Below are 18,507 nucleotides of genomic sequence, written 5' to 3'. Positions count from 1 at the left end.
CTCCTGAAGCTTGTCGACGCCTGTGGTAATAAAGCATGTGTTGACCCCAAAAACCTCAAAAAGCTCCAGACCAGCTTCTACACTCAGAGAGAACTTCGATCTCTCTGATGGGTCATGTAAGTTTTACTGATTTTTCCACTTTATCTATTTAACTTTTAACTTTTAAGTGTGAATCTCCGACTGTAAGGCAAGGGTGTGTTTAGCAACACAGCTTTTGTACAAAAGGCAGTATGCGGTTGCAACTTGGAAACCCCCTGCGAAAAAGCCTGGCTCTAAACCTGATTATAACCGCAAATGGTCTGTTAGGGTATTGGCTGTGCAGTATGCCTTGGTTTGCCTGTTAAAATTTAAGGATTGGCAATATAGGTACCACAATTTTAGGTAGAAATCCAAAATCAATTAGAACTCCTTCAAAATGGAAGTGAATGCTGATTTAAAAAATAAAACCTGGGAGGCTGTTCTCTTGAAAACAAAGAACAGACCCCCACCCTTGAAATTGCCATTCACTTTGTTTTGAAATAGATTTAATTGCTTTTAGATTTCAAGTTCAAGACGCCAAAGCATTGGGCCTGGTATTGTTTTAAAAAGATGTTGATTTCAGAGCCACACCAATATCTCTGCACATCGTCACCTTGATCGATTCATCTAGATTCCTGTAGCCCAGATAGAATAATTTGTCGTCTGTTTGCAGGGTTGGACAGCTCTTGCAGATGTTGACATTGTGGTTACGTAATGTCGCTGCCAGAGATGGATGGCCAATTCCTCATCAAAATTAGCCTGCTGCCTCCAAAATATTTCTCAAATTATTAGGCGAGTACTATTTCTTCACATTGGTTGGGTCCATCCTATGAAAGAATAATGCACGCACATCCGTGTCCTGAAAAGCTGGCAAAATGTGGTTTTTTGAATATTTCTATTACAGCAGCAGGCGTGTGGTGGATCTCTTTAGCCATCATTCAGTTGAGCGTTGCCTGCAAAAGCCCACGAAATTGCTAAACCAATATGACCAACCATCTGCTGCATCAATCTTTACTAAAAACACAATATTGGCACCCTGGAGAAAAGCATGGTAAGCCCAAATTTTGACATAAAAACTGCCTGTCTGGTGAATCCTCCAGTTTAGGCCATACCCCTTGTTGACAATTAGTCTTGTTCCCAGGTAAACATCCAATTCAATGTGCAGTGCTTGTAGACTCAATGTCTCACATGGCCTGGATACTATTATTGGCCTAGATCAATTTCAAACAGGCCTCGTCTTCAGGTAGAAGTGTAGTTTAATGTACATTGCGTGGCAAGGTTGAATTTCTCTTCCCACCTGGGCACGAGTCTTTGTTGGTAAACAAGGGCATGGTCGGGCTAAACTTTAGAATTACCGATCGGATGTTCCTCCGCACTATTAGTTGTGAATCGGTTTAAAGGGTTAGGGTTACTTATTCATTATTCGGTATTCATTCGCGCCTTAGACCTATACTTCCGATCGGGAATTCTAAAGTCGTTCCCATGGTCGAAACTGGCAGATTAAAACTGTCGCCGGGGAGATTATGTTTCTTACCCCACTGAAAGGGGTGTGGATTGAAGCTGCTTACGACCGGTGCCTGCCTGCCTGCCTGCCTGCCATGAGGGGATTAAAAACATTTCCTGTTGTGCATGGTAGACCATGTATTGTAATGCAATCAGACAAATCAGGCGTAACTAAGTATAGGCCTGATGATGTTATGACCACACCCTCCATGTTGAATGTGACATCACACCTGGTTTATAGTTCTGAGTTTGCTTTGTACAAAGTGATTGAAGCAATCAATTATGTCATGGTGTTTAGTCACCACTTCCCTAGCTCTTGGGGTCATTGCTGTGAATAATAAAATGTGTTAATCTCACCTCGTTGACAGGTTCCACAAGCTCCAGACCAGCTTCTACAACCAAAGAGAAAGTCAGACCTTGTTGGAAAAACTCCCAAAGGTTCAGTGCTCAAAATTGCGGGAATAAATTGGTTGAATTCAGCCCATTGAAATTCATTTGCTGTTCACAAGCTGTTTGTAATTTGTACTACGAATGGTAAGATTTTCTCATATGCGTCTGTTTTTCCTTACCAAAGACTGTTAGGCTACATTGGGTGTATTCTTTGATGGCAAAGAGTGGACATCTTCAGTGGTGAAGAAGACGGTCACAAGCTACTCATTTGTATTTCACACAAATGGCTTCTGCTGGCCTTGGCATATGAACCTGGTACAAGGAGTCTTCACCTGGGTCTAATTCTAGTGACGTGGTTATCCAAGTTAAATGACCTGCATTAGCACTAAGTCATGCTTACAATTGTGCAGCACATGTTCATTGCCTTGGAACCTAAATCTCCTAAGGGAGTTAAGGGTTGACCAATTAGAACTCTTCCAAAACGTAGTGAATGCTCATTTCAAGGGCGGGAATCTGTTCTTTGTTTTCCAGAGAACAGCCTCCATGGTTTTAAATGAGCATTCACTATGTTTTGAAGGAGTTCTATTTAATTGCTTTATGAATTCAAGTTCGAGACATAATTGCGGTACCTATGGTCAACCCTTATGGTTTTTGATGTCCAGTAGTATTTGATTTTACACTTCTGGTTGGGTGGTTCATGTGCCTGCTTAGTCTATACTTGTGATTGATTCTTATTTTAGGGGTTTGCCAAGGTGAAGATGTGCTAGTTTTAGGAGGCCATTCGTCATAAGGAATTTTAGGTCCTGTAGCATTTCTTATCGATGAAGGATGTGTCAAAAGTCACGATCATCATTCAGGATTTCGAATCTGTCCAAGCTCTGACAATATCATCCAAGTGTCTATCGCAAGCCACACAGTCCCCCTCGCCTACGTGACTTTTGATGTGACTCAAGAGTGAATGGCCCTGAAGCTCAGGATGCTGCAAGATGATCATGGTTCGGATACTAAGGAATGTGGTAAATTATCTCTTTGTACCAATCGGCCAGTTGGCACATCCGACATGATATTTGTGAATTGTCAAGTCGTCTCCGACTTAAACACACTCTGACTGGAAGTCACCAATAGCCGAGGTATAGCCTAAACTCTTGTTGTATTCGGCAGTCATAAACAAAATGCTTTTTTACCGAACGCACTCTGGTCTTCTGCACCAAGGGGTTATTTAACTGTGAGAACGATAAAGCTGTGTTTACAGAGCTAGGTCTGGTGACCTCGTCCCTCCAGCTAGTTTGGTCCTGGGGACGACGCACTAGCGGGTAGGTGGCGCTGAAATTAAGTAAGGGCTCACGTGTCATGATCAGGTCATTTTTGCTGGGAAATTGGGAATGGGAATTATTATAAGCCACATTGTAAATGTGTGAATGGGGCAGAAATAACAAGGCGTAGATGAAGGAAATCTATATTTTCTCACTTTCAGAGGCATATTTAGGGGGCCTATGTATGTAGTACTAACTTTAAATCCACCTATCGGAAGATTTGGCATAACCTCTCCATTGCGGACACCTCTCTATTGCGGACACCTGGGCCCAGTCCCATGGGTGTCCGCAATAGAGAGGTTGTACTGTATTTTAATCCTTTGTTTTATAAGTCCTTAGTAGGCTGTGCTAAATCATGCCTTTCTCTAAATGTAGTATGGTAGAATGGCCTGGCGCCTCTCTACATCAACGAACTCATTTGCCCGTACACTACCACCCGATCACTCCGTTCTGAGACACAGCATCTTCTCATTGAGCGTCTATTCAGGCTAGTAACATTTGGGGCAAGGGCATTCTCAGTGCATGCCCCTCGAATGTGGAACGCGCTAGTTCATGACTTGAGGAAAGAAATTGACTCGAACACTTTCAAAAAGAACTTGAAAACTGTCCTATTCCAAGAACATTTTGGAGTGTGATGAGCGCTTTTGAACATTGTATGCAGTGGGAAAGGCGCTATATAAAAGTTAATTTCATATCATATCATATAATGATTGAGACATGGATACAAAATAGATAGTTTGACAAATCATCAGAGATTTGCACCATAAAAAACATAATTTTAGCATGTTCAGTATTCTAATCAAAGTCCATTTGAATGAAAGTCACTTTGATGCTTCATAATATGTTTTTCTGGGCGGATGGAAAGAGTAAAACTTAAAGAGTGTGGCCCGAAGGTCAGTAAGGTTAATTGAAAATCAAAAGCAGTTCACACTGTGGTCGAGTTCGTATTCAGCACCAGTGGTAAAAAAAAAAAATTACTCCATTCATAAGATACTCCTGTTGTTTTAAAGCTGTCTTTGCTCCTGCAAAGTTTACATTCTGAAGGATACCGGCCAAGAGGAGGTATTCAGTAATTATCTATGTTGTTTAAAGTCAAAAGTGAGGGTCCCATACCCGAAGCGAACCTCTTGTCATCCACTGCTCCAGGGAAACAGAGTATTGGGGAAATGAAAGGCAGAATCCCCTGAAGCAACAAATGTAACCTAACCTGTTATAAACCTCCATGTCCTGCCCGCCAACTACAGGGGGGGGGGGAGGGGGGTTAAAAACATGTTCCAACTGCCACTCCGGACAGGGGTCCATCATGGAGCTTCCTAACACACTTCCTTCCTGACGTTCTTGACAAAGAAGACTGGGTTGCACTGGATTCCGTGAGGTGTCGCTTCGGATGGTCCCATACCCGAAGCGAACCTCTTGTCATCCACTGCTCCAGGGAAACAGAGTATTGGGGAAATGAAAGGCAGGATCCTCCAGCGCTTTCGCAATCCAACAAACAATTGAACACCTATACTTTATCAAGACACATCCCACCAGTGATTGAGTATGCTTTTCTAACCCCAACTCCCCATTACTCAATCACTGAGATGAGAAACAAACCGCACAAAACCAATTTCAAAGAAAATGTTTGTTCAACTTCGTAAACAACCAACAAAATAGGCCCATGGCATTAGCCAAACCAGGACAAACATTATATTACCAAAATATTGATAAATCTCTAGCTTAATACATGAATCGGAAAAATAGACGTAATTGTTGCTTTAAATTGTATTCCAACGTGAGATCCAAAGGTTACAAAAATACATTGTACATGTATATCTACTTGAAGGCTAGCCCCAATTTTGTCTCATCACTACTATTAAACTTTTGTTCCAACTCTACTGACGAACGCACCGATCGAGACAACCTACTTGCAACAAGTGTCGCATCTCCGAACTTCTCTACCCTACTGTAGTACAATGCTGATTCTTTCGTGTGCCATCCTATACCATTCATCATCTGATCCTCTGACTCAACTGAGCCCGACATACCAAGCAAAATTGAGCAACCCGATCGCAAACTATGCAATGTCTCACCATTATCTATACCAATTACTGCAAGATATCCCTTGAACCTTGTATACATGGTTTCATAAGAAACTTTCTGGTCCAAAACTGCCCCTGACTCAGATACTACCCTGAACAAATACCCATATCTGAGATCTACACCATTCGAAGCTGACCAACTGATGTATCTCTCAATGGCCTGAATAGGACAGATACCAGCGTCCTCACACCTTTTTACTACAGATCTGTTAGCAACACCTTTCCCACACCGTATCGTCTTAGTGATTGTATGGCAAAATACAAAACCTGAGTCAACACTCAATTTCTTGATTTCTTGAGTAGGCATAGCAGCAAGATTCGATGCTCTATCGTCCGCAAAAAACTGTAATTTCAAAAATGCTCGATCCCTGAGAAAGTCAAACTTTTGTCTTGTTAAAATATCATTCCTACCAAATTCTCTATCAATATATTCACAAATCCTGAATAACTTGGATACAAACATGGGCTTTGCCTGGGTGGGCAGAAGATGAGCCTTGGCTTTTCCAAGGCAACTTGCTTACAGTAACCCTTCACTGCAGGGGCGCAAGCAGGATTCCCACTCCATGTTTTAATATCCCACACCCGACATCTACCCTGTATGTCAAATATGTCAACTAGTTTCTGCACAATATTGTTTACAGAAGTAGCAGCCAATCTTACAGGACACGAACAGGAACTGCTTTTCTTGTCTCCTAAGAAAGGACAGTGAATGGCATGAACTTTCGTCTTACCATGAGAATCCTTCCAAATCAAAAACCTTATAATGTCATCTGGCATACAAGTGGAAAGGGAAGGAGTAAAAGGCAACGCATTGAAAAATGCCTCCACAGAGTTTTTTAAACTAGATTTTCTTTCGAAATTTGATGAATTTTCTGATGAGTCCTTTAGGTACGCCATTCGCTTATTTATTGCCAGCAAATCAATCTGTAAAGCTGTTTTCTGCGCCGTGTCCTGCAAGATATAGATGCAAACACCATTTAATAACAACACAATCTGTATGCCCGCAGAGCACATGGCAATCCTGCCTCATCTGGCACAAATCCTTTTTTGCCAGGGAGCAGCAAAATATTCTTGTCACCTTTGTTGCCTAACAGTATTGAATCAACTACATACAATGCTACAACTGGAGCCCACACTTCAGCATAGGATAAATCAGGCGCAACTATGGTACAGCATGGCACCTGCTGCTCTAACAAGAAGTTCATCACTGATAGCACTAGGTGAAATGGCGGGAACACATAAGGATTCTTAACACCTGAAATATCCTGTGCAAACATGTTCACTCCCGCAGACGCTGGTGTTGGGCAAGGAGTATAATGTGGCAACATAGCATTATTTTCGTCTCTCATAACATTACTATCCAACGCCATTAAATCCATGGAATGTGGACCGAATGCATGTTGAACCAGGGACCACGCTGTGGGAGACAACATCATATCATTTCTATTGATAGATCTAGACGGCTTATCTGCCGGGTTCTTAGCAGATGGAATATACATAAGCTTCAAATCTGCATTAGAGGCCAGGATCAACTGAAATACCTGCTTAATAATACCATTTAACCTGCTGTCCTTTCCCCCTTGATTTTGCCATACATCAATGAGAACCTGGCTGTCTGTTAGGACATCCACCCTGCTGTCAACTATTTTCTGAGACAGCAACTGTAATGCATTCAACAGTGCCTGTGCTTCTTTCAAATGAATTGGCCTAGCATCGTCATTCTCCCAGTAATCCGAAAAATTGAAAGAATTATCAGCCAACACTGACACCCCGTACTTGAACAAAGACGCATCAGTTGCTAAGGAGATCTGCTTATGACACTCCTTTCTCCAGCTCCTGCAGCCCTGCCAAGTATCCAGAAATCGCCAATACTCCATTTCCTGACGGAGCTTGGGGTACAAGGAAACATACTTTTCGGTTCTGAGGGCGAAAGAAATGGCTTTGTTCACTTCTCTAACATACAACCTAGCCCCTGGAACAACTAACATGAGAGATATGCATTTCCCCTGGAATCTTTGCAAAGTTTTCGCATCAACCTGCTTTGCTGCCAAAATTTCCTCCCTTAACTGTATGAACTTCTGTCTTTTGTCATCTGGTAACAAATATGCCTGTCTATCAGAATCTACTGTGAAACCCAAATGTTTCCTTGAAGTAGCACCGTCGAAATAACTCTTCACCAAAGCCAGAAAATAACCCAACCTTGTCAACTACTCTATTATAGCATATGCGATAACATGAATAGGCATGCTTACAGTATTAGAGGCCTGACTAATAGACTCGATCCCCAATCGGTCATCAATATATAGAGTGTTAGAAATACCAAATTTACGCAGGTAGAGTGTTGGGACAGAACCAATGGTGTTGTAAATAAATGCCGACGACTTCCAACCAAACGGCAATGTATTATAAACAAATACATACCCTCCAAATTGCCCACCAAAATATGCCCTAGAGTCTGGAGACAGTTTAACATGACTATACCCCGACTTCTCATCACAAAAGATCATCTTAGCCCCCTTTGGTACCAACCTATGCACTTCTCGCAGTGTGTCAAACTTAAACGGAGAATCCTTAATCCATAAATTTAAAAACCGTGCATCCTGGCAAAGACGAGGCTTTGATAGCTCTACTGTTAACGGCAAAATTAAGTGTGGGACTTCACATTCACCCAGCTTGCCTACTATCGTCAATGTTCGCTCTTTTACTTTGGCATTCAACTCTTTGGTTATGAAAGGTACAAACTTTTTACAGGAGGGGGCATTCTGAAAAAACATCTTGGGTGGCTCAGCAGAATTATACCGTTTTCCTTTATAATTACCTTTAAATGGCTGAAAGAATTTCTTGACATTTACGCCTTCTGTCAGCCACTCTTATATATCGTTACAAGGCAACTCAGTATCATGCAAAGACTCCAGTAAAGTTTCCCATTCTTTCACATGGTGATGGATGCTACCCGCTATAAAAGAATCTGGATCTCTAACCGACAAAGCTTCAATAGAACAAGAGAAAAGGCTGGCCTTGATGAATAATCTGTTCGAACGGTAACACATGGGTTGGCGACTCGTGGCTCTTTCCAATTTCAGCATGACTAACAGCATTGATCCAACTTGGATGCTCTCTTTTCTGCATCGAACTGTCGTATAACATAAAGAGGTAAGATAGAGGTAAGATACCTCTGAGTATACATGTAACATCGCGTGTTCACCAGAAAACTATGCCCTTATCAACTAGTTGCCATTTGCTGGCTTCGCCGCTTTCATTTTGTCACAATCACAGACAAAATGCTGATCGCTCCCACAAAAATAACACGCATACGCGTTGTTTTGAGAACCAGAGCCATACCCAGAAGTATAACCACCTCGTCCACGACCTCTTCCTCTACCTCTCCAAGGGCGCGAATTATACATAGCCATCCACGGCATGTATGGCGGGTACAAATTTCCCATTGGGGATGCTGGCCTCGTTGACTTTGTCTGCTCGGAATCTGAATCTTTCTCCTCCTTGCTTGCTTTTGGTCTCACCTTTTTGACCATCGCCTTCGACAACGCTTTTGAAACAACATCAGATGATCCTGCACCCAAGACGAAGAGGGCGAACGACGGCATATCAATGTCACCTTGATTAAATTTAGCCTGTCTTGCTAATTCTGTAAATACTACGACACTGGGATCATTTGCTGCCGTTGCTGCCATACTCAGCTCATCCAAACACAATAACAACAAAGATTCGTTCGGGTCCTTTTGTGTCGCTATAGCTCTCGCCTTTTCCTTGGCTATCTTAACTCCCTCAGGCGGCGCACGATTTGTCAACTGCTCGTCCTGCTCAGCCATTTTCACCTTCTTTACTGGTGGCTCCCCAGTTACAGGTAGATCTGGAGGCGTCGCAATCAATTGTTGACCCTTAGGCTGACCGAACTCATTAGCATGCAGGATGGTGTGATGCACGAGTAGACACAAATTTCCTGAGTTCTCCTCCCTTTGGGCCATCTGCAAAATGTCTGCCGGATCTTCATTCGTTAAAGTACGAAAAGCCTTTTGTAGTTCCTCTGGCGACAACAACTCTAATTGCTGGGCAGCCTCTAATCGGGCGAACTCCATTACACTTGATGCATCCGTTCTAACTGCCCTGATCACTGGTAACATGCTATGGCCCACCAAGGAATGTTTTTTCTTCAACACCGTAACCACCATCTAGAAAATAGAAACAATACGATATATTCATGACAACCATCAACCAATGTACCTCTACAGATTGACGTGTCTTCAGGACAAACACTCTTACAATTACCACCTTTGATCAGGGAACGCCGCAGGAAAACTGATGCCCAAATATAACTGACTGACATTGCATGCACCGCTAAGAGTAACACACATCACCTTACATACATAGAGCCATAGATTTCTTCCTGCATAAAACATTCTAAATATAAAATGCTCAACACCAAAACATGTTGTCTAAAGCACTGCACTGCTCTGAATATTGCCGACAAGAATTTGTTATAAACCACACTGCTGTCCTTGAGTTTACCAGCGTACATCACGCACAGTGCAGTGCACACGAAGTAGATAGATCTAATCCAAACCATTTTAACAAATTTACAGCAGCACAGCTCTACTAACACTACCATGCCATAGACACATCGTTATTATTTCCCATTTGTTGACGAACATCAAACCGCATATCCTGTAGGCCTAGTACAACTTATTTTCCTTTTGCATGCATGTTCTACGCGACACGCCACACTGCCCACGACGGCCATGTTGAAATTTCTTCACACAGACAGCCTACTCGCCGTCTGTTTTATTTCACTTTTATGGCTCCCTCGCCTTCCACATTTATCATTCGGCCCACTCGCGGTATTGTAGACCCTCTCATCTACAATTATATCTGGCCCACTCGCCATAAAATATCGGAAATACCAACCTTGAAGCGAAAATCGAAGAGCCAATAGAAACAACATGCACCTGACCGTCGTTCTGGACAAAGAAGACTGGGTTGCACTGGATTCCGCGAGGTGTCGCTTCGGATGTGGTGTTCATCACATGCTCGGGTATTGTCCAGGACATGTACTTTTCCTGCGTTTGGTAGCTTTATGAATTGCAAGTTTTGTTCCAGTCAGAATGTTTTCTTCAGTCGCTTGTGATTGAAGGACACACCAACCCGAGAAGGGGATACATGACATACGCTTGGGAAGTTGTCAAGGAATATTCTAATACAGGACTCCACTGTATCACAAGGGTGCAAGTAGACTGTCCCAAGACTACTGCCATCAGATATCGAATTGAGATGAACAGCCAGTAATTCTGTATGATCAAAGTTCCTAGCGTGTGGTTTATGCAGAGGAAATTTTGGAATAGGCTTCACTCTTGTCAACTTCGGTGATTCGGGGCAAACAGCTATGTCGGCCTGGACAACTTTGCCTTCAATCGCACTTTAGTTGCAGCTATGTGTGCTAAAGTGTCGGGGTCGAGAATGTCGTCTCCATGAACTCGAATATATTCCTTAGCTATGCTGTCCAGTTCATTGGCATTCACCCATGATGCGTCCTTCAGTGGATGATTCTTCCAGGTGACCCAAAATTGTTCTTCTCCATTGTCACATTTGCGCCTTGCTAACACTTGCTGTGTCACTTGCACCACTTTGTCCGTGCGACAGATTTCTGCCACTTTGCTGGCTTTGACGACACAGGTACATCCTCTACACACTTGCTGTGTCACTTGCACCACTTTGTCCGTGCGACAGATTTCTGCCACTTTGCTGGCTTTGACGACACAGGTACATCCTCTACAGCAGCTCCTCTCTGTGATTCGGCATCAGATGATTTGAGCTGGTCACACTGACTTGATGTTGAAGTGGTGTCCTTACTGCACTGTGTTCCAACTGAAGTAAAATCCGAGATGCATTGGATAGCACAAGATACGGTTTCTGGATCACACTGTATGCTCGTTGATGACGTTTCTGGTACACATGCTACACCAACTGAGATGGTTTCAGACTCCAGGTTTGTGACTTAAGTTTATCCATATCTTCATCGATTTGTGAAGTATTAAGTTTTGTTCTCAACTGATTGATCTGCACATTTTTTCTTTTAATCTTCTGATTCAAAAGTTTAACAGCACCTTTTTAGCTCACCTCTTAGCAGAGGTGAGCTTATCCCATACCGTGGCGTCCGTCGTCCGTCGTCGTCGTCGTCGTCGTCGTCGTCGTCGTCGTCGTCGTCGTCCGTCGTCGTCCGTCGTCCGTTAGCAGGGCACGTTTCGTAACTGTTAGAGCTATTGAGTTGAAACTTTGTACACATGTACCCTTATGTAATGACACCTTGGAGACCAAGTTTCGGTCCGATTCGTTTCATGGTTTGGCCACCAGGGGGCCAAACGTTAAAAGTGAAAATATGCAATATCTCCCTTAATAGTAGTCGGGAAATTTTGAAAAAAATATGGTAGGTACTTCTAGCAAAGGTGCATCATATATCATCCGGGTTTTTGATTTGACCTCCTTTTCAAGGTCACAGAGGTCAAATGGTGTAAATTGGTCGTTAGGATGTAACGATGGCACGTTTCTAAACTGCAATGACTATTGATACCAAATTTGGTACACATTTACCCCTTAGTCAGGTGATCTCAGGGACCGAAGTTTGGTCCAATATGATTCACCACTTGACCACCAGGGGGCAAAGTCCAAAAACCTTAAAAATGGGATTATTCCTTAACTTCTTGCCCGATTGCCACCAATTTGATATCATGGGTACATCTAACCACCATACAGTATATGTCACACAGGTTTTTAATTTCACCTTCTTGTCAAGGTCACAGAGGTCAAATGGCGTAAATTCGCCGTCAGGCCGTAACTATGGCACGTTTCTTAACTGCAATGACTATTGATCACAAATTAAGTACACATGTACCCCTTGGTCAGGTGATCTCAGGTACTGAAGTTTGGTGCGATCTGATTTGCCGTTTGGCCTCGAGGGAGGGGGCCAAATCCTAAATTCTTCAAAAAACCCATTATTCCTAGTAATGACTTGCCCGATTGGCACTAATTTTATATCATAGGTACATCTAATTCTAACAACCATTCAATGTGTCACCCGGGTCTTCTTTGATTTGACCTACTTTTCAAGGTCACAGAGGTCGAATGTACTGTAAATTGGCCATTTTGGGGAAATTGTAATTGCTTGGACCTACATCAAACCTAACACTACATGACACAATACCATGCTCTTTATCCATCTTTCCTCCACATGAGGTGAGCACAATGGCCCTGGCCATTTCATTTGTTTTGCTTTGCAAGAATGTTTCTTATTGCTGTTGTCTTGTCATTCTGTGTTTCAAGCTGCTTTTTCTTTAGTTCCTTTACACATTTGCGCAAACGCTCACAGTTCACACATTTCACAATTTGCCTTGTTTTTACAGGAGTACTGGGTAGAACAGGTAGAACAGATGCGACATTGAGTGTGGATGGCACTTCCACTTCTTTACTGATTGGTTCCTGTATTTGCATTGGCAACGTTGATTCATCATGCTTATTTTGATCTTTGACCAACCGAAAGGGGTTCGGACAAATTCGGCTAAATGCATTAAATTCATTCAGATCAAATGGTTTTTTATATTTTCTAATAGTCTCAGCAACAACCCGTTCTATTCCAGCATCAAGATATCGAAAGATCTGTTCTGTACACCGAGTATCATCCTGTGACGTTGAAGGAATATGAGTTAACAGTTCCCTTTTGGTTTTAGCACGACTGCGATCACCACTGGTTAGGTATATAAAAAGAACCTGTCCCTTCAAAAAATCCGAGGAAACAGCAGGCAATGTTGAATAGTTGTCCAAGACATGCTGTGCCAATTTTCCTTGCTTTGATGCTGGGATCGATCGATGTTTCTTTGACCGGGGTGGCATCTTGCAAGACCTAAAATAAAGAAAAAAATGTGTACTATCTTTCAACAAACTTAAAATAATTTTAATGACTAGTGGCAGATACAAATCCAGCAAAATCAATGGTTAAACCAATAGTAAACAGAAAACCATGAAGCACATGGTGGCTTTGTTTTGTAAACAAACCAAATCGACCAATGAGATTGCGTAAAATTGGTCACGTGACCTAAATTTGCAGACGAGCTTTGGACAGGCACGTAAAAAGCCTCGAGAATATCTGCAACCATCGGCTTCAAAACGTATTGTTTTTACAATTTATGCATTATTCCTATATTTTGTGATGTTTATACTATATTATAACACATTATTTACGAAAATAAAGCAGTATTTATGCTCAAAAATCCACTGCCAAACCAGGCCAATTTGAGATTTTTCAATGGCGGACACGGCTCAACCCCTCACATTCCGGACTACACCGAGAGCGAAGGGATCGTCAGATTGGCATCAAATTTCACAGAATATAAGGATAAGAATAGTTAATCATCTACACTTACCTTTTAAGTGTCTCCAAATCCTATTAATATGTGTTTTTGAATGCTGAAATCGAGCCAAATCGTACAAACTTTGAAGCAGACAGAAAATATCGATCAAATTGAAAATTTCGAAATTGAGGCTGTCAAGGGATTCCCCAACTACGTCATACACCCATAAGCTAAGGATTTCCATGCACGAAATAATCAGAAACGCGGTTTTAGAGACACCTCTCATAAACGCAGGTGGGGTGTTGTGGAACAGCGATGCGGAAAGAAAATGGCTGCCGCTGATCTGGATTATGGCACATACCTATATATGGCATATTTGGTAAATTTGGGTATAACCCACGGATAAAGTTCACAACACAATCGGGCATAATCTCCCTTCTGCTCCAAACAGTAAAGTTGTCATCTCTCCTCCTCTGTTCCTTTTTTGCAATGTATCGGTGGTCATACCATGCTCCTCTGTCTTCTAGCATTTTCCAAAATAGTTTATGTTTAACCTTTCTCATATTCCTGTTCCCAGCACGTGGCGCCTGTCCTCTACCAAACCAATGCTGTGGATGCTGCAGCACACATGGTGAACATAGGCAGTCTGGACATTCCAACACTCCTGGGACTGGCTGAATAGCTGGGATTGGAAGTGGAGGTGCCTCCTCAGCATCAACAATGACACCACCATCAACTGCATCCAAATCACAATGTTCAAACAACCCCACGCCTTCTGGAAAATCTGGTGCAAGAACTTCATAATCTTGAGGGACATCAGTAGCGTTGATCTCAATAATTTCCCAATCCCAATGTCCAAACAATGCTCTAATGGCCTCTTTCTGTAGATCTGTGACCATCAATGTCCATTTTGTGCCTTGCTTCCTCCATGGCTAGTTGATAACTACTGTGCAGGTGGGCACCAGTAACATCTCAAATAAAAATTCTCTAATAGGCTGTTCCAATTTAGGTCTATGCATCAGAGGGATAAAAGTTACACATCTACCTGTCCCAAATGATATTTCTAAAACTGTACTCCTTTTTGGAATGAACCGGCCTGCCTGTATGCCTCCTTGGATGTGCTGCATCAACAATCAGAGTGACTGAAGTACGGGGCCTATCGATGTGTTCATTCCAATAAAGAAATCACAAGTTCAGTATTCATCCGGTACCTCTGTTGACCAATTCCACCAACCCGTTTGTCTTGATAAATCAACAAGGCTCTACGTAATGCGTGTTTTTGAATGCGCAATAGTTCTGGGCATCTTTGTACATCGGTAATCCTTTGAGAAATTTGGCAAGTACTTCCTCTGCAGAATCTGATGTTATCTTCTCCTTGCTCGCTTCATACATAGGGTCGCTGCGACATCTTGAATCTGGGTGACAATGTTGGTGTTCATTCTTATAATGAGGGATGATGCTACCAATATTTGCTATTAATTTTTCTGGTGAATCCTCGCATGTCTTCATAGCCCAGTACACATGTGTCCTGATGGAAGCAGCCTTGTCCTTGAGTTGGGAAACACCTGCCACCTTCTTTTGTTTCCCCAATTTTCCCGATACCAGAACTGTCACAGAGCCTTTGATATTGGATTGACTGAATCCCAGCAGCAATATGTCCACGCGCCATCCTAGCATCTACAAGAAACTTTCCACCCTCAATTCGTGGGGAGGAATACCAATGGAACGAGTGACGTTTGTCCCCACATGTAACGTCAAAGATACCCGTGTGCCCACCATCACGACATAATTCCTTCACAGTCAGGTGTTCTTGGCAATCTGCACTATGCTCCTGCAATCTGGTGACTAAATTGTCTACAGCCGATTGAGTACAAAGGAATATGGGTTCCGTTGTTGCACTCTGGGGACAATACTGGTATGAACCGGAATAGACAACATCTTCCTCCTTATCATCCACCTTGCCTTCCTCTTTCCGCATCAAATTATTTTCAATGTAATAATCCACGACTTGAGAAAGCAATGCGTAGTTAGTGACTTTGGAAATGAGACCTCCTCCAAGTTCAAGTTTGATGTGATCGAGTTTGTTCATCAATATGGCTTTCTCCTCATCTTTTTCACAAGTAAATTCGATCTGTCCTCGTTTCTTTCTTGAACTCTCCTGTTTTCTCCTCTCCCTCTTTAGTGCCTGCTTGCTTGGGCTATCGGACGGACGTTTTTTTCGCGGATTCTGTGATCTATTTAAATCTTTGAGTCTCACCAACAGAGGGACATTTTCTGGATTCATGTTTGCGTTTGAAACTTAACTTTGGAACTGAGTATATCATGGTTTATCACAGTTGTGAATTACTTCCTGGTATCTGTGCTTGGTGTGGTGACCCATCAGCTAATTTCATCTTCCAAGTTTACTTCACCCAAAAGTTGACAGAGAGCATTGTACATCTGACTCTGTTTGATATACAGAGGTTTCAGCAAACCATGTTGAACCCAATTCTTGTGTAACAACATATGCTGCAACTCATCAACCTGGCCATGAACCCTGGCCTAGTAGGTGGTCAAGAGCAAAAATAGGGTGAGAAAAATCCAAAGCCCTTTGTTACTAACTACAACCTTTTACATTTTATGCTATGATAGCCATGTGGTTTATGCGCGCCAGTGACGTCAGACCACAACTGCTTATAGCTACCTGTAGGATTGCATCGCTTATCTCCAGGTAGCCACCTACTCATAGCAGACTCATAACATTATCATCGTGGTACCTGGAACCGCGAAAAAGGCCTCTGATAAGAAGCCGTTTGTACAAATTTTGCTCATAGTATTTGTATATGTAATTTTTATCCAATTGATTACCTCTTTTCCAAATCCAAACTTTTCAAGGCATTCAAGTAAGTCGCCGCGGTTTACTCTATCAAAGGCTTTGCTTTGGTCGATACTTATTATTGCCAGAGGTTTTTTGGTACTCCACATGTTTGGTCTTAACTAATGATTTTGGCCATTACCTTTTTTATACGGTTTGCAATACATTTTGCAAGTAGTTTATAATCCACATTGAGGAGGGATATAGGCCTCCAATTCTCTATATTTTCCTTTTCGCCACTTTTATACAGTAGAGTCACAATCGCTTCTCTCTGACTATCCGTTAGATTCCCTATATTGTATGCGCAATTAAAAACATCCAGAAGTTCTTCTCTTAAGATGTCCCAAAATTGCACATAAAATTCTTTGGAGAGCCCATCACTACCTAGTGACTTGTTATTATCGAAGGATTTTATAGCTTTGCCCAGTTCTGTTGCATTTATGACTCCTTCACACTCATGCTTTGACTGTTCATCTAAAGATGTTTTTATATCCGCACTATCGGAGAAAGTTTGGATATTTATATCCGCACTTTCGGAGAAAGTTCGGATATATTGTTTTTATCAGGATTGTCTGTCTGGCCGTCTGTATGTCACACTCTTGTGACCTCTCTACATTCTGAACGAGTTCGCCTAGACATTTCATAATTGGTGTGCACGTGTATCAGGTGAATATCAAGGCCAAGTTCGATAATGGCTGATTTCGCAATCAAGATGGCCGACTGTCGGCCATTTTGTTGTAAAACTTCCAAATCCCTTGTGACCTCTCTACATTCTGAACGAGTTCGCCTAGGCATTTCATATTTGGCGTGCCCGTGTATCGGGTGAATATCAAGGCCAAGTTCGATAATGGCTGATTTCGCAGTCAAGATGGCTGACTGTCGGCCATTTTGATGTAAAACTTGCAAATGCCTTGTGACCTCTCTACATTCTGAACGAGTTCTCCTGGACATTTCATATTTGGTGTCCACGTGTTTGGGTGAATATCAAGGCCAAGTTCGATAATGGCTGATTTTGCACTCAAGATGGCCGACTGGCGGCCATTTTGTTGTAAAACTTCCAAATCCCTTGTGACCTCTCTACATTCTGAACGAGTTCGCCTAGACATTTCATATTTGGTGTGCACGTGTATCGGGTGAATATCAAGGCCAAGTTCGATAATGGCTGATTTCGCACTCAAGATGGCCGACTGTCGGCAATTTTGTTGTAAAACTTGCAAATGCCTTGTGACCTCTCTACATTCTGAACGAGTTCTCCTAGACATTGCATATTTGGTGTGCACGTGTATCGGGTGAATATATAGGCCAAGTTTGATAATGGCTGATTTCACACTCAAGATGGCCGACTGTCGGCCATTTTGTTGTAAAACTTAGAATTGCCTTGTGACCTCTCTACATTCTGAACGAGTTCTCCTAGACATTTCATATTTGGTGTCCACGTGTTTGGGTGAATATCAAGGCCAAATTCGATAATGGCTGATTTCGCACTCAAGATGGCCGACTGGCGGTCATTTTGTTGTAAAACTTCCAAATCTCTTGTGACCTCTCTACATTCTGAACGAGTTCGCCTAGACATTTCTCGCTATAGAAATAGATTACCCAAAATAACAATAAAAGCCACTCCAATCATCAGCTTCCTTCTTTACTATTCTATTCCATTCCATAACACTACCAGCAACCTGATTTCACCAAAGGGCGGATATACTAGCATTTGCCAGCAAACGCGGTGCCTCTAGTTATATTGTCTAAAATATTTTTTTGAGCTTCGGGGTCTGTCTCCCCTTCTTTGTACAGATCTTTGTAAAATTCGACTTGAACTTCATCGAAATTGAATTGAATTTCATCCATTTTAGCAGTTATTGTCCCATCAGTTTTTCTAATGCTTGTCCATGTTTTACTCTTCCCTCTACTCTTTTCAAGCCCGAGGAAGTACCCAGTTGGTTTTTCTCCCTCTTCAAACCATTTTGCTCTTGAACGAATTCTCGCTTCCTCAA

At 42.2% G+C, this 18,507-nt stretch overlaps 1 long non-coding RNA gene across 1 annotated transcript; it reads left to right on the top strand.

The window, feature by feature from the left end:
* Nucleotides 1-971: 971 nt before the first annotated feature.
* Nucleotides 972-13,699, top strand: LOC135493738 (uncharacterized). The gene is made up of 4 exons (XR_010448288.1): nt 972-1,069; nt 1,890-2,055; nt 2,652-2,927; nt 13,566-13,699. It is a non-coding gene; the product is annotated as an uncharacterized LOC135493738 (long non-coding RNA).
* Nucleotides 13,700-18,507: the final 4,808 nt, after the last annotated feature.

This window comes from Lineus longissimus, chromosome 9 (genome assembly GCF_910592395.1).
Source record: "Lineus longissimus chromosome 9, tnLinLong1.2, whole genome shotgun sequence".
Taxonomy (NCBI): domain Eukaryota; kingdom Metazoa; phylum Nemertea; class Pilidiophora; order Heteronemertea; family Lineidae; genus Lineus; species Lineus longissimus.
Note: the sequence above shows the minus strand (reverse complement) of the source record. Positions and strands in the feature narration are given on the sequence as shown.